Raw genomic sequence first — 15,869 nt, forward strand, 5'->3', positions numbered from 1 at the left:
GACACAGTTGAAAACTGTACCAGGATACCCGACTGCAAGCTACCATCCACTTTGCTCACCATTGGCATGGCTCCTGAGCAGTCCTAAATGAAAGATTCTGTCTATAACATTTAATCATTTGCTAACGTTGGGCCTTTACTTACCATCGGCCAACCATGCAGCATTGGGATCAATAACCCACTTAGCCAATTAGAAGCCTGACATATTGGCCAATATTTCCTATGCTTGCGGTTCACCCAACCTAAATCCTGTTGTACCCCTGTGGCAACTTATTATAAATGTCTTTTTCTAAGGCCTCACTTGATCTTGGATCTTTGATCTTACCTGACTGAGTAAAAACTAAAGAAATCTCCACTGAGAGACTTGAAACTCTCTAAATCAGGATTGCTTGCCTGCTACATACACTCTTACTCATTTTCATGAGACAGAAAGCACATCTAACATATATCTTTATGAAGCCATTTTATTCTTCAAATCCTGCTCCCCTCCTGAGATCTCTCAACCACTCATACCACTAGGTAAGCCAAGGAAACTAAGGGACAGCCTTTCTGCCCTCATTTTGGAATGTAATGATGGTTCTTAACCCTCACACTGGGGATTCCTCTGAACTTCTGCGGAAGCATTGGCAAGCCAGTGACGGCTCTCAGGTGACATGTATTATGTTATCCAATAATTATGTTGCACCCATCACCACTGTAGTGGTCTTACGGCGCCTGAACCTTCTCTGAGGGGTGGTGTATTGTGACCCCACCCAGGTGTTGGGTGACTTTAGACTGTGGATAGTGAGGAAGAAGGGTGGGGTGGTAAGAGGGTATAGTCTGGTTGACAAACCACTTCCGCACAGTAGAAATATGGTGATATGGTTGGGGTAGAATTGGTGCATGTTTTAAAGGAGATTTGTTCTTGATCAGCGTGAGAAAATATCCAGACTGTGCAGTTAATTTTAAAGCAAATACTTTATTGTGATAGCAAAAACTAGACCTGGCGATGCTTGGTACAAGATGCAGTTATGCAAAAAGTCCTAGAGTCTCAATGTAGCAGAGCCAGGGACAGAATGAGAGAGCAAGGACCTTCTATAGAGAAGAGAATCCTGTGCAACATGAATGCAAAGAAGCTGTGCAATCAACCCTAGCTATGAAAGCTCAGAACAAGCAACCCGACTAAAGCTGAACCTATTGGCCAGTGTCAGCAAGCTCACGTACCACTGAAAGAATATCCAATATTTATTATCTATTGTCCTTATTTATTTTACTGTTATCCCATATACTGCACTTCCCCCTCCTCACACCCGCTGCATTTTCTCCCCTCTGCCCCTCCCCTGCACTTGCACAATCTGAATGTCACCCGGCCTAGTAGGATCGCTGTCTCCGTCTTCCCTCTGTTCCCCTCCCTTGCATCGTCGCGCCTTGAAACACTTGTCAATAGGCGCGTTATAAATGCCATATCATATCATATCATATCATGCTCTAGGGGATGTGGAAAATCATTGCGTGACCAGCCCTAAACCCGCCTCTAAGGGACCTCAGGCCCACTGATGCTTTCTTTGAAGGTCCTGAATGCGAAGCCCTTTACGAAAAGCAAGCATGTGTGGAACAGCAGAGCCCAATTGGCTGAACAAAGAGCTCTCTCAGACCTGAAGAGATTCTGGTCTCCAATGGAATAATAGAAGCCGGAAGCGGCTGAGTGCATAAAAAAGAGAAGGGTAGCTGAAGATAACTTAAATTCAAGAATCTGAGGCTAGAACCAACCAAAGCCAGTAGACCAGAGCAACAGATCAGAGGCAGACACTGGAGCAAATCCTTCCACCGCTCCCCATCACATTCAGGAGTTAGTCAGGTCATACGATGTCCTGCTGGACATCCTAGCTTGCCTGTTCTCTTTTGAATTCGCGTGCACTATGCACTGGGTGAGAAAGGCGATGGAGGCACCCTGCTTACTCAGCCACCTGAGTGGCAGTGAACCAATGCTGTAGCTGAGTGCAAACAAGAAAAAGAGCTTTAACTGTATGAACGAATCAATTCGTCTTTGGGAAGACAGCAGTCTAATATTTGCAGAGCTTTCATGACACACCCATGAAAAGGAGTTTGAGTTGGGAAATGTGGGTGACAACCTCCAGTAGTTGTATGGTTGGAACAAGGGGGACAGCTATGATAGAATATTCAACTTTATCATTTTAGAGAACACCTTAGATGATTGTTCAATGGTTGTGTGTCAGTATCTTGCTAATCCCAAGGTGCTTGTCGTACTCTTCTATCCCTGGCTGCAGACCTATAGCAAGCTTACCACGAGAATCAGAAAGTTCATGGGCTTCCAGAAAAAGAATAGGGCCACCAAAACCAGCAATCCAAAACATGAATCTTCTCCTAGGACCTCAAGATAGAAAGCATGCACAGGGGTGTGAGTCCTGATAGGTGAAGAGCCTGTGAAAAGAGGGACAATCATAGCTAAGAATGTTGCCAGGACTACAGGGATCTTGCTCACCAAATGAAATACCAACAATGCAAGGGTACGATTTTAGGCTGTAGGTTGCCAGAATAGCTTTCAACCCCCAGGAATAACTCACCGGCATCATTTGGTGTGTGGGGACACCACCCATTAATACTGAATGAGAAACCAGGAGCACTCTCTGATTTTTGGAGAGTGTCTTCATTAACAGCCAACTGACTTCCACCGTATGTGACACTGGTGCCAGAGAGGTATATTAGGCCTTAGTTTGTCCTTCTGGTATTGCCGTAGAGAGATGATATGATTTAGCTATTGCAGGTAGGGGACTTGAATGGGGTCGCCCCGGCATGCATGTTGGGCAACTATCGGACTGAGCTCGAAATCCAATCTGGGGATTGTGCCTGTGCTGCAAAGGTTGCTCGCAGTGGAAGGTCTCAGTAAGGCAGAGTTATGTAAGACAGAGAAAGAGTGTCCCACTCCTGCCAGGCCTGTTCCAATCACAAAGAGAGACCCTGCTTCACAGTGAGCCTGAAGACCAGGACTAAGATCTCACTGGAGGCTGGTGGAGGTCCGGAGCAAGGGATCGAAGAATCGGGAAAAATATAGATGTTCAGAAGGATTGTGATGAAGAACATTGTCTGACATCCAATGCCTACACTGTAACTACACTGTGTGATGTTGCTCTTGCCTCATCACGCTCCTCTACACTGCACACTGTGTCACAGGTTCATGTCTTACACTCAAGGCATGTTGCCAGATGGCAATGCTCCCCTACTATGTGTATATCACTCAATCCAAATAGTAGGGGCCAAGCCAAGCACCGTATCCTCAATACTCCAAAGTCATGATGAAAGAAGGACTTTTGGAAATCTACGTCTGCAACAGTTAAAGCTGCTCAACATTGATGTGAAGGAGGGGTGTGCTGAAATACAGGTAGAACACTGATCACATTTAAAAAGTATTATAGCAACTGTCTTCAAAATGTGTGTGATTTTGAAAAGAAGGTTAATACGATATAGTATTTAAAGTATATACCTGAAAAGTGAACTTGTGTAAGCTTCACAGAATAATGCCCCTGACATAAGGAATGCCGGAAGTATACATATGCGCACTATAATGTAATGCACACAAGGGACTTATTCGGGGCGTCGTCTAATCTTCAAGGATATGAGGAAACTGGGGGGCATCTAGCTGCTATTATGAGAATGTTAGTTCACAGTTAGAAAGGGGATACTTCATGGTCTGAGCAATAATACTAATAGGGACGAGTTGCAGGTATTCTGGAGCAGTTTATGGAGAGGCGACGATATTTAAAAAATTCAAAAGGCTTGTATATGTGGCAGAAAATTGAAATGTAACAAGGATAAAACTAAAGAATCAGGAAGAAATATAGTTGGACTGCGTGTACATGAGGTATCATACGCCGATCTAGCACACTCCATCTGTGCCTCTCTCTCTTTCTCTATGCACTCTCCTTCCCTCTTTATCTCTCTCTCTCGCCGCTCTCTTCATGTCTATCTCTCCCTCCTTCTATGTCTCTGACTCTCCATCTCTCTGTGTTGCATTGAGTTGCATTGCCAGGTGCACGTTTGCAAAAAACACCTCATCTGTTGCTAACAGCCTCAAAACCAGAGAAAAAACAGCTAAACCTTGAAGGGGGGAGGGGGGGAGTATGTTTTGTTATCGTTAAGAGTAGAGTGAGAACAGTAGTAAAAGGGGCACCCTGGTATTGAGACCAGCCTTGTATTCGGAGACATACATGTCATTCTGTGTCCCCCGCAGGAATGTCGCCATCACGCAGAGTTTGCATTGTCTGTACGGGTGGTGCTGGTTTTCTGACATACTTTGTGAGGTACCAGGCTGCACGGTCTAGCACTGTGTTTGTTATTTTCTGTTTTTAATCATTATTAGTATTTATGCAAACTGTATCAAATGTTTAGGTTCAGTAAGCAGCACTGCCAACCAATTGGAATTCAACACACACAATTGAGCATTGCCTTTGTGCTCACAGAAGATACAGGACTTTGGATGTAATATTACGTTGGCCCTTTTCAAGAAGAAAAGGCATTTAGATAGACATAATAGTGTCTATACATGGCAACAGGAACAATGTAAAAAAGGGACATTATTTATTTGCAGTAAAGTGGAAACTAATGCTTTCTAAGGATCACTTCCAGTATATATTTTAGTTATATAAGAACCATACACTTGTCTTAGTGAGCAAAGCAAATTAAAAAAAACAGAACAACCATATAAGTTATTTTCCTATAGCTTATCATTCCAAGATGGACAGTCTTCTACACTACTATTGGACTCTTTAGAAATAATCCTACTGAGAAAGGGGAGGAGGCCTAATTGCACAAATGACAGTTCATGGCTGATTTGCATAACCTCAAAGAGCATTTTGCAAGCATGGCATGATCACAAATGCCTATATTTGACAAATAACTCTGTGATAAAAGGGTTATATACTTGAATCATTAAGCACATAGTTCACAGTGGGTTTGGTGCTAATTTCAATTTTCGCAACACTCTCCCTAACATTAAACGGCTTGTAAACATGAGCCATGTAAACACTTTGGTTCCTTCTTAATATTTGAATGTGGGCATAAAATGGCTGCTTTATCGAGTCCCCCCTTAAGGTTCAAGGGGCAAACCTTTTTTCATTTCCATTGATAATGTTTGCTCTCCCAAAACATAGCAACTCGCAGAATCTTAGAAGAGGTGAGGCTGAGAGGGGAAGACAGGGTTTAAGGGTGGATGTGCACATGCCTACTGCCCGATGCACAGACATCCTTAGAAAATGTTTTCTATACGATATGGAGTTTCATGTTTAATTGTTTTTACAGTTTAGCGGACAAGCAAAAGATATTGTATAAACTATGTTACTTGGAAATAAAAAATGCAATGAAGGTGGAAATGAAAAGAATTACATAATATACCTTGTGGAGTTTCTGGAATGCAAACAGTAGCATCCCAGGAAAATCACTACGGTTACCACTGGATAAATGGTAATGTTCTCATTGCTCTGACTGCTCAGAGTAGCACCAGTGGTAGTGTTATTTCCCTGCAAACTATTTTCTGCAGGAAATGCCTCAGATGCTACACTAAGGACTTGGATTTGTAGGGAGGTTGGGATTGCTAATGCCACCACAAGAACACAGGCTTGAAATAGCACACACTAGTCCAAGCATTTTCTTGATGCTTGAGCTATATGTCCTTTACACTGGGGATAGTGCCCCTTAACACAACCTTATAAACAAGCATATCTTTTAACAAGTGCTTGGACAACTCTTGTTTTGCAATTGCCCACCCACTTTGGCATGTGTCCTCACTCCATGCAGGCACTGACACACACAAGCATGCACATAAAAGCTCACTTCACTTACTAAGTGGTCTTGCTAACCTAATTCTGTGGATGTGCGTCAATTCACTTGCCCAGTCTCAGTCACCTCACTATTCTCTCCACTGACCACACTCAGCTCACATATTCACCCTCTCACATCAATACCTCATCTGCTCACACTATTTACTCACTAGCAAGAGACTGTGCGAGTCAGATCCACGCACACAATCCCACGGTAGTGAGCATCAATAGGTGTTTGTGTTTGAGGGTGTGAGTGAACGTATGTGAGTCGGGGACCAGGTGAATGTGGACATCTGCATGTGTGGGCCAGTGTGTGTGAGAAATAGCCTCTGGATGGGTGTGGTTATGTGTTTTACAAATGCATCCATAACTCAAACATGCCAATTGGATCCTCCTTACTTGTCCATGTAGGCTGTACCAATACATGCCAGCATTACCATATAAGAACATGCCTTTGTTGGATTTAACAGTGGAAGATGCTATGATGTAGTTAGAACATATATGTAGACTAGCTGCGCCAATGTAAACTGGCTGGCCACATAATAACACTCATCATTTTATTACCCTTGTTGCCCAGTAAAAAATGCCATGCCACAGGAAGAAACTGTAACCAGACTGGCTGATGCAATGGTGGTCCGTCTATCCACATAACAGCAATTATATTTGTTTTAACCATGAAACCCAGTAAAGTATTCCATGCCAGTACAACAGTAAGATAACGTAGCCACTTAACAACACTTATTATGTTTGCTTTAACCATGATACCCAGTAAACAAATGTCAAGGAAGATGATGAAAAAATAACCAGACTGAATTCAGCAATGAAGTCCATTGTACCCGCGTAACAACACCTATCATGTTTGCTTTAACCTTGATACCCAGTAACAAATGCCATGCCACAGTGAGAAAATTTAACCATACTGGCTTCAGCAAGGTGGGTCAGTCTGACCACATAACAACTCTTATCCTGTTTGCTTTAACCTTGATTCTCAGCAAAGAATGTCATGCCATAGTCAGAAGACATAGCAAGAGTAGCTGCAGCAACCTTGGCCAGTGTAGCCACTTAACAACACTTAACATGTTTACTTTAACCTTGATGTCCAGTAGAGAATGCAATGCAGAGTCAGAAAATATAACCAAAATGGCTGCAGCAACGTAGGCAAGTGTAGCCACATAACACCACCACTTACCATACTTGCTTTAACTTTGATGCACAGTTAGTTTAGTTTAGTTTAGTTTATTTATTTGTACCGCGCACCGAACCCTGGGGTAGCTGGGCGCCGGAGACTTAAAAACAGTTACAGCATGGCAAAAATATACAGTACAGATTGTGATAAAACAACAACGGTGTTAAAATGCCATAAGTAAATGGTACCATGGCTGAAGGTCTAGAATTAATCTTAACCTCTGGCATCACTCTGGGCAACCCTGCAGGCCATCATTCTTTGCCTGCCAAGACATTACAGAAAGTGGACAGACCATATGTAAATCAGACTTGATCCCTCGCCAAAGGGGGCAGTCCAGCACAAACTGCTAGGTCACAACCCCCTTTTTGTGTGTGTATTAGTTTAATAACACCTCACACAAAATAATTGAATATCATGCAAAATAAATTAAAGCATGCAGAAGTTCAAACATCATTCAAACCTGTAAAATTAAAGCTCTAGATTATTTCTACAAAAGTACAGTACATTATTCAAAAAACATTTACCAACAAGTTACAACCTCTATATTAGTTTTCTGTAGAAGTACATTTTAGATAAATGATCACTTTAAGTTGATCAAGTTTAGTCTGTACTAAAACCTGATAATGGCAATTGTCTGTGAAATATTGTTACCAGAAATTAATCTTCCCAAAAATTCCTCAGTGTTTAGCCAATCGGAATTGTAAACACATTTAGAAAATATTTCAATCCTTAAATTTTGAAGGAAAAGACATTTTGTCATAATATGATGCAACGACTCAATTTTTCATGATGGTTTTCAGTATCTTCAAGTGTAGTTATTTCCGATGATCCATTCCTTCTAAAATGTGATGACATTTATTAATACATTCCACAATAAACACCAGACCTCAATTGTCCTACCAGACTTTAAAAGTCACAAAATAGTGAGTTATTCGGTGGAACCATAACATGTTTATAACATTAAAATATCTCCTTTGATACCAAGCATTCTTAGACTCAATTTGTGTTGAACAGTTCCAATAGGAACACAGTTTGGTAATGATAAGGCTTTGAAAGAGAAATTTATAATTTTTCTTTAAATCCTAAATGAGTGGGTCCTTTGTCCACTTATTCATTCTTATGGGCTCTATCTTTTGGAACACTGTTCTCTGTGTTTACCTTTACTACAGAGTCTACTTTCCTCCATATCTCTTCTATGTATTTTACTGTCATGACCCTTGCCCCTGGCCCTCACTGGCAAGTCAGCTTTCCAGTTAGGGCCAGGTAAAAGGCCTTAAAACCTCATCCAAGACTCTCTTGGAGTCAGTCCTGGCGCCTTTGGCGCCAGGCTCATAACCATCATGAAGACCAACTTTAGAATGAGACTATTTACTTGGGATTATTTAACTTGGGGGGGGGGGGTTCAGCCAACATGGAGGCACACACATAGCTCAGTTACAAGGAACTGAGCTATGCGGTCTAGTCTTTTGGGTGTGGCAGGCCTGGGACTACTTTACCTGGACTACTTTGGGTGTGGCAGGCTTGGGACTATTTTACCTGGACTACTTTACCTGAGACTATTTAAACCACATCCAAACAGCAGAACATGCTTTGCGATATACTGCTGTGGGCAGCGTAACGCTCACCGTGTCCAGTTTTTTTATGCCAGTTTACCTGAAACCAAGGACCTGCAGAGAGAGAAAGAACACTACGAAACTTACCTGGAACAGCATCCTGTCTTCAATCCATCGCCGACTTCAGTTCCACTCACCTGAAGGTACGAACTCCATCAACCGGCACCGCATGCATCCTGGAATACCATAACCTGGAAAGAGGAGAAAGAAAGACAGCATTAGTAAGCGTTTACTCACGTTTCCTCCCGAATGAAGAAAGCCACGCAATTCTTACCTGGATAGTCATCTCCTGGTCAGTATCATTGCTGGAACATTACGGCGCTTGGGGAGGAACATCGCAACCTGCAAGGAGAGAAAAGACACAGGTTAGCAATATAAAAAGCGAAACGGCGCTGCGCATCGCGCATTACTCACCGGACAGCATCGCGCACACCGCGCTTTCGCCTACCGGCCCATGCTCATCTTCAAACTGCATGACAACACCAAAATATCTTTCCATACCTAAAAGGAAAGAAGCAAGACATTATTATTCGAACTAAGAGGAACATAAGAACTGCATATAAAGACTGTAAAGCAGCAAACCTACAGAGTCGCAGCAGGCCTGGATTCCCACAGGGGGGCTTGCACCAGTGAAGTAACTTCGTCGCTGTTAGGGAGAATTCTGTTATAAGGCTAATTTCCCAAACCTAGTGAGTCCCCCAGCCACTTTTCTGGATTTTTGGGGTTTGTTTTGTTCTCCTGCTAAGAGTGAGACTCTTTTTCTCTCACTCGTAGGCATGATTTGAGGTATGTCTTTGACTTAGTATGTGCTTATGGGCTATGGGGTCTTTTACTCCATATGGTATCATCTGTTTTGGTAGATGTGTTACACAGAACCCTCAGTGCAGTAACACAGGGGTGTCATAGTGACCCCCAAACATAGACTCCATACCCTGGGACAGACTGCTGTCTCCCAGGGCATGTAAAGTCACCATTGGCTTTATTAGTCCAAAATTGTGAACAAAACCAGTACAAACCATCATATTGTGGAAGTACTGGAAGGGGTGAATTAGATTATCACTGGGTCTGTTTCCAAGGGGGCACTGTCCATTCCCCCCTTGTCGAGTTTCTGGCTGGTGGCAGTGGTTACCACGCGAAATATTCTATCGGAATATTTCCTGTGGGATTTTCCCATTCATTTTAAAAGCACCACTTTTTTGGTGCATTGTAAAGATACCGCTGGTTTATTTAATTAATAAAATCACTGGTTGGGTCTTTTTGCCAGACCTCTTTCGCAAAATGACGTACGTGTCCGTCTCTGTAACTCCCACCAAGGGCGGGCCCTTTGTTCCACTTTTTGGTGGGCTTCTCCACAGAAGCCTTCCAACTGGTGCCACTCTGTCTGGGATTCACAGGATGTGTGGATGGGGGAATTGGCACCCTGGACTGCGTTGCCTTAGCAACCCAAGTCGCACACTGTCTTGATTGGCCCAGTGGTGAGCCGCCCGGCTCACCACTTAGCATGTATGAGTGACAGCTAGGCTGTTCAATGGGGGTTTTTCTGCATAAAAGCAGGGCTTTTGGGACTGGAACTTCAGAAATCGCCACAGGACCTAAGAAATCCAAAGAGGGGAGAAGCTGAGCCATCTGCAACAACGACACCACCGGTGGAGCCCTGCTGCAACGACCTCACTACTTCCCCGACGACAAGAGAGGATCTTCTGCTGCAAGGGTCTTCTCCCTCTAAGCTGGTTGGGACAACCAGTTCGACATTCACCTTCCAGGACGTCCCTTGGTTGAATCGCCAGTGCCAAGCACCCCGGCGGCCGGATAGCCAAGCTTCAATCCACTGGGACCACGAATAAAAGGAGCGCACCTTTTAACCGAACAAACTCCGCGGCTCGTTTCAACCCTGGGCTGTGCAACGACTCCAAGTTTCCTCCTCTACGAGATCTTCTCTTCCCCTGGTTGAAACCACAAACTGCACCCACTGACAGGAACAACTGCCACCGCTGGAGCTTCCTCACTTTTAAAGGTACTGTGTTCTGCCTGGCCTCCCTTTCTTCGGATCGCTAAAGGTGACCCTTAAATCCTTGGCTTTCCAACTGGGTTGGCCCCCAAACCTTCTAACTTTATCTTTTGCATCGACCGACCTCTTTTGAACATTTTTGCAAAGACTTGATTGCATTTTTAAACTGTGTGATCTTGGGCACATTTCGCCTTGTTCCATTTAAAGTGGCCCTGGCCTATGAACTTTGGCTCTACAGTAGACTTTTTCTCTCCCTCTAACTTAATTATTGGAGTGCCATCTAAGTTAATCGCTCGCATCTGTTTTTACAATTAGTGGTGTTTTTACCTAGACTTGTCTAATAATTATTAAGGGATGTGTGCATACTTTATATGACTGTGTTTGAACTTGCTTTGATTTAGAGTGCTTAGTTTATTTCCTAAAGTGTGTTTTAAATAAATAATTATATACTTTTGATACCAAGCTCTGGTTAGTGTTTGTTTGCTCCACTGTGTTTTTGGCCCTATTGTGTATCCTGTGTATACTGCCCTACTCATCTTGAGAGAAGTCTGACTGCTCAGCCACAGCTACCAGGTAATTCTGGGTGGTACAGACTGCTACCAATTGGGTTTACTGCTTACTCCTGTAGTCTTAATCTCAAGGGAACTGCACAGGATTCTGCCTAACACTGGTGTACAGCGGTGGGATTTGTATTGAGTATACATTGTAGAGTGCTTCTGATACTTTGGTGCAACTAACCACAAAGCTTAGCACTAAAAAAGTTAATTTTCTAACAGGTCAACCATGGAAAGTTACAGCCAGGAGTCCCTTTCTGCAAATACAGCTGATTGTTTACGAGCCCTTTGTAGACATAAGGGTCTTTCTGTAAAAGGCAAGAAAATAGAATTGATTGAAAGATTTTTAGAAAACCAAAGTCTGGGTAGTCGTTCAGAGGAGCCTACCTCCCTATCAAATGTAGACAACAGCAATGAGGTTAATATGAATCAAAGTGTTGATAGTATTGTTGTAGATTGAGAAGAGGATGGTGAGACTAATGTAACTGTCCCCACTGGCCCCCTGCCTGCTCTACCACCTCAAGCTTTGCCTACTGGACCCTTGTCAGATCCCACACTAAGTCCTGAATTCATATAACTAGAAAAAATGAGGCTTGAATTAGAGTTCAAAAGAATTAGTGCCCAATCTGAACAAAAACACCAAGAACTAAGGCTCAGAGAAATGGAGCTCAAGCATGAGCTAGAGATGAAGAAATTGTCTGAAAAATGCTTCTCTCCCCGGATCCTCTAGGAGTTCCAGTCCCAAAAGACACCGGATGCCTAAAGAGATTGTGGGTATGTATGAACCTAAGTTGGATGTGTTAGATTGGCTGCCTATGTTTGAGTATAATCATGGGATCCAGGACATCAGAGGGAATCAGTTGCTTCCGTGGTTGTTCTCTAGGCTCCCCCCTGTTGCATCTGAGTTGGGGGAGGTGGATAGGATGGACTATGAATGTGTGAAGCTAGCTTTAATACCTAGATTTGGGTAGACCCCTTCCCAGTACATTAAGAGGTTTAGGACTCTCAAAAAGCATGATGGTACCCCTTGGGCTAGCTGGGTGAGTGAAAGTTTGAAGAACTTCGAGGGATGGATTAAGGGTTACAGAGTGAACACTTATGAGGGAATGAGAAATCTTGTTATGTTGGAGTCAATTTATGATGCCTGCTCTCCTGAGCTCAGACAGCACTTGGCTGATTCAAAGGAAATAGATCCCAAGAAACTAGCTAAGGCTGCTGACTGGTGGGTTGCCAACAGGGATACTCACAAGGATTCTGGGGTCACTCAGAAAAAGGATGAGGGAAAGCAGCCACCAAAAAGGAACCAAGAGACTTCTAATACCTCCAAACCCCAAGAGGTCCAAAAACAACAACATAACCATGGTAAGCCTCAAGGGAAACCAAATAGGGCTATTGAGTCCTCTGGTGTTCAACCAGAGAGAGGTCAGCAAAAGCCCCTATTCCAGAGAGCATTTGGAACATGCTATCTCTGTGGGGCAACTGATCATATCAAAGGAGATCCCAGATGTAAGGGTAAACCTGCAGGGATCAGCACAGTCTCCTTAGCCTTCACTCCTGAGGAGGTAGTACAAGTGGCTAGTGCTCACTTTGAATTCTTTGCTGAAGAACCCTTGGGTCTTCAAGCAACTGTATCCTTCGAGTCCATGGGTCTGGTTAGCAAACCGAATAGGGGTGTGTATGACTCCCTACCAGGAAACTCTAAAGTATATTACATGGACAGTGTTCTTGTCAATGGCCAGGATACACCTGCCAGGAGAGACACTGGGGCCAGTAGAACAGTAGTAGATGAAAGCTTTTTAAAGCCTGAGGATGTCGCTAAGGCACCCAAAGGTCCCACTAAATTTTCTGGGGATCCTGTCCAGATGGTTCCTATTCTACCAGCCCCCATTCAGTGTAATAACATGACAGTGAGGATTCCAGTCAGTGTTCAGACTGAGGTGCCTTTGAGAGTCCTGTTGGGGAATGATCTAAAAACTCTAGGAGTAGTATCCTGTACCCCCAGGCCTCCCACTATAGAAAGCAGAACCAAACCAAATTGGCTAGAGAGGCCACCTTAAGGGACCCCTCTAATCCTGTGGGAACCTCTACTGAGAACCCCAACCCAAGCCCTGGTGTTAGTAAATTGACCTCTAACCCAGGCAAATTTCAGGCTAGTATGTTAGGGAAATGGGAGCCCGAACCAAGCTCCATCATTGTTCCCTGTTGTGATCTTGATGGTCGTGTAGATGAAGATACCTCCGTCCCCAAGTACCACACTGGTAAGAATAATATCACTACTAATGCAATTCTTGAGGCCACAGGTGTGGAGTGCCGTCAAGCTGGAACCAGGAACACCGGAAGGACCCCCTGACCACTGTAAGGCAATAAATGATTAAGGCAGACAGTCACAATGATCACAATGCAGTATGGTGGAAGAAGCTAAAGGGCTTATCCAAATGTGCTGGTCAGGATACCTCAAAGGGTTAGGGGAAACAGAAGGGTCCTTGTGGGCAATCTTGATGGAGTACACCTGTAGGTCAGGTAGCCAGTGGATTATCCATAAACAATCCATTATCAGTCCAGGGTCGAAAGCCAAGAAAACAATAGCCAAGGTCCAATATCCAAAGTTCAAAAGTTTGTGCAAAGCCAAAGGTCGTGAAGCCTGAAGATTAAAGTTCGCCTGAGCCTGAGGAAGAGACCAAAAGCAATCCGTGAAACGTTCCGTGGTCAAAGAAATCCGAATTCTAAACGAGATCTGAAAACGCCGTGCAGCACTCCGAAAAGCAGCTGTGAAGCGTTTGTACCGCGTTTCCCCTGTCCTTTTGACTGTTTGAATTAATCACGTGATACAGTCACGAGGGAAACGCGGATCCACGTCACGTGACCCTCGACGCTGCACAGGGAGTCTGCCGGCGATTGGCCACCTGTTGCCGGCGTTTGGTCACCTGATCGGAAGCACTTCGTGCGCTGGATCGTAGTCTCCGGGCACCCGTGGACGGGTGCCGTCCCGCAGAGAAGCGCCATGGCAGATTCCAATGTAGGAAAGGTCGTAGCCGTCCTTGGTAATTCAGTTGCTGGGTGCGATGCATGTTATGGGGAACACGCCGGATGAAGCGTGCATGGTTAGGGGTGGTGGACGTGAATCCGGAAGGTTGTCTGGCAATGGTGTGGCAGGGAGGAGGCGTGACAGAGTCCCTCCCAACGGCCCACGACCCCGTGGGCTTGAAGGATGGTCCCAATGAAAACGAGCAACCAAAAGCGGGGCCTGTACATCCCGAGAGGAAACCCAAGAGCGATCCTCAGGCCCATACCCCAGCCAGTCCACCAGGTACTGCAACTGACCCCTACAGAGACGGGAACCCAAGATGGCACTGACCTCAAACACGTCAGGGGATGACACTGAAACAGGAGCAGGCGGTGTAATGATACGGTTAGGAACAGGGCAGGGCTTGAGCAGGGAAGAGTGAAACACTGGGTGGATCCGCCATGAGGCGGGAACGGAGAGGCGAAAAGCCACTGAGTTAATGACTTTGGAGATCCGGTAAGGACCGACAAAGCGAGGGAGCAGCTTACGGGAACCAGGAATGTGTAAATGCCGGGAAGATAACCACACCCGATCCCCCACCCGATACTCCGGAGCAACCAACAGTTTCTTGTCGGCCGCTTTCTTCATGGAGACTTGAGATTCCCGCAAATGGACGAGGGTTTGGGCGTGAACAGTGACTAGATCGCGAGCACAGGCATTGGCAGCAGGGGTGGCCGTAGGCGTGAAATCTGGGAAAGGAAGGGTACGTGGATGTTGGTCATAAAGGGAATAGAAAGGGGAGAAGCCTGTTGAAGAGTGTAGAGCGTTGTTATAGGCGAATTCCGCCAGGTGCAAGAGATTTAGCCATGTGTACTGATATTGGAGGGTAAGGCATCGCAAGTACTGTTCTAGGGATTGGTTCACCCTTTCTGTCTGACCATCACTCTCAGGGTGGTAAGCGAAAGAGAAATGCACATCAATACCCAGCAACTTGGTCAAAGCCCGCCAAAAACGAGAAGTGAACTGGGTACCCCGGTCAGACACTATAACCTGTGGCAGGCCAAAGAGACAGAAGATGGATTTGAATAACAATTGGGCCAGTGTTGGTGCTGTGGGAATCCCTGTGCAGGGCACGAAATGGGCCATCTTGGTATAAGAGTCCACCACCACCCAAATGGTGTCGTACCCCTGTACGGGGGGTAAGTCCGTAATCAGGTCCATCGAAACCGAGTGCCATGGCTTCGGGGGTATGGGTAGTGGTTGAAGTAGACCTAGAGGACGACCCCTTCGGGATTTACATTGGGCACATACTGAGCAGGTATTCACGTAACTTTCTACATCCCGTCTCATCGATGGCCACCAACACCACCGTTTCAATAGATCCAGAGTACGGCGTTGTCCCGGATGGCCATTGAGCGCAGCGTCATGCGCCCAGTTCAGATCCTGGGTGCACGTGTCACTTGTGGGCAAGAATAGTTTCCCATGTATAAACGGCAAGCCGTCCTGAACTATAAAATCCCATTCACTGACTGCATGACTATTGTGAACAACCCAGTGGCGTATGGTGGTTAACATGGACGGTGAAGGTGTGCAGGCACAGATAACATGGCCTTCTCCTAGCAAGGTATCTGGGAACAAAGGAAGGGATTCCCCCCCTGGGGAGCGGGACAGAGCATCTGCTTTACCATGAAC

Source organism: Ambystoma mexicanum, chromosome 2q, assembly GCF_040938575.1.
Source record: "Ambystoma mexicanum isolate Mex_15411 chromosome 2q, UKY_AmexF1_1, whole genome shotgun sequence".
Lineage (NCBI taxonomy): Eukaryota > Metazoa > Chordata > Amphibia > Caudata > Ambystomatidae > Ambystoma > Ambystoma mexicanum.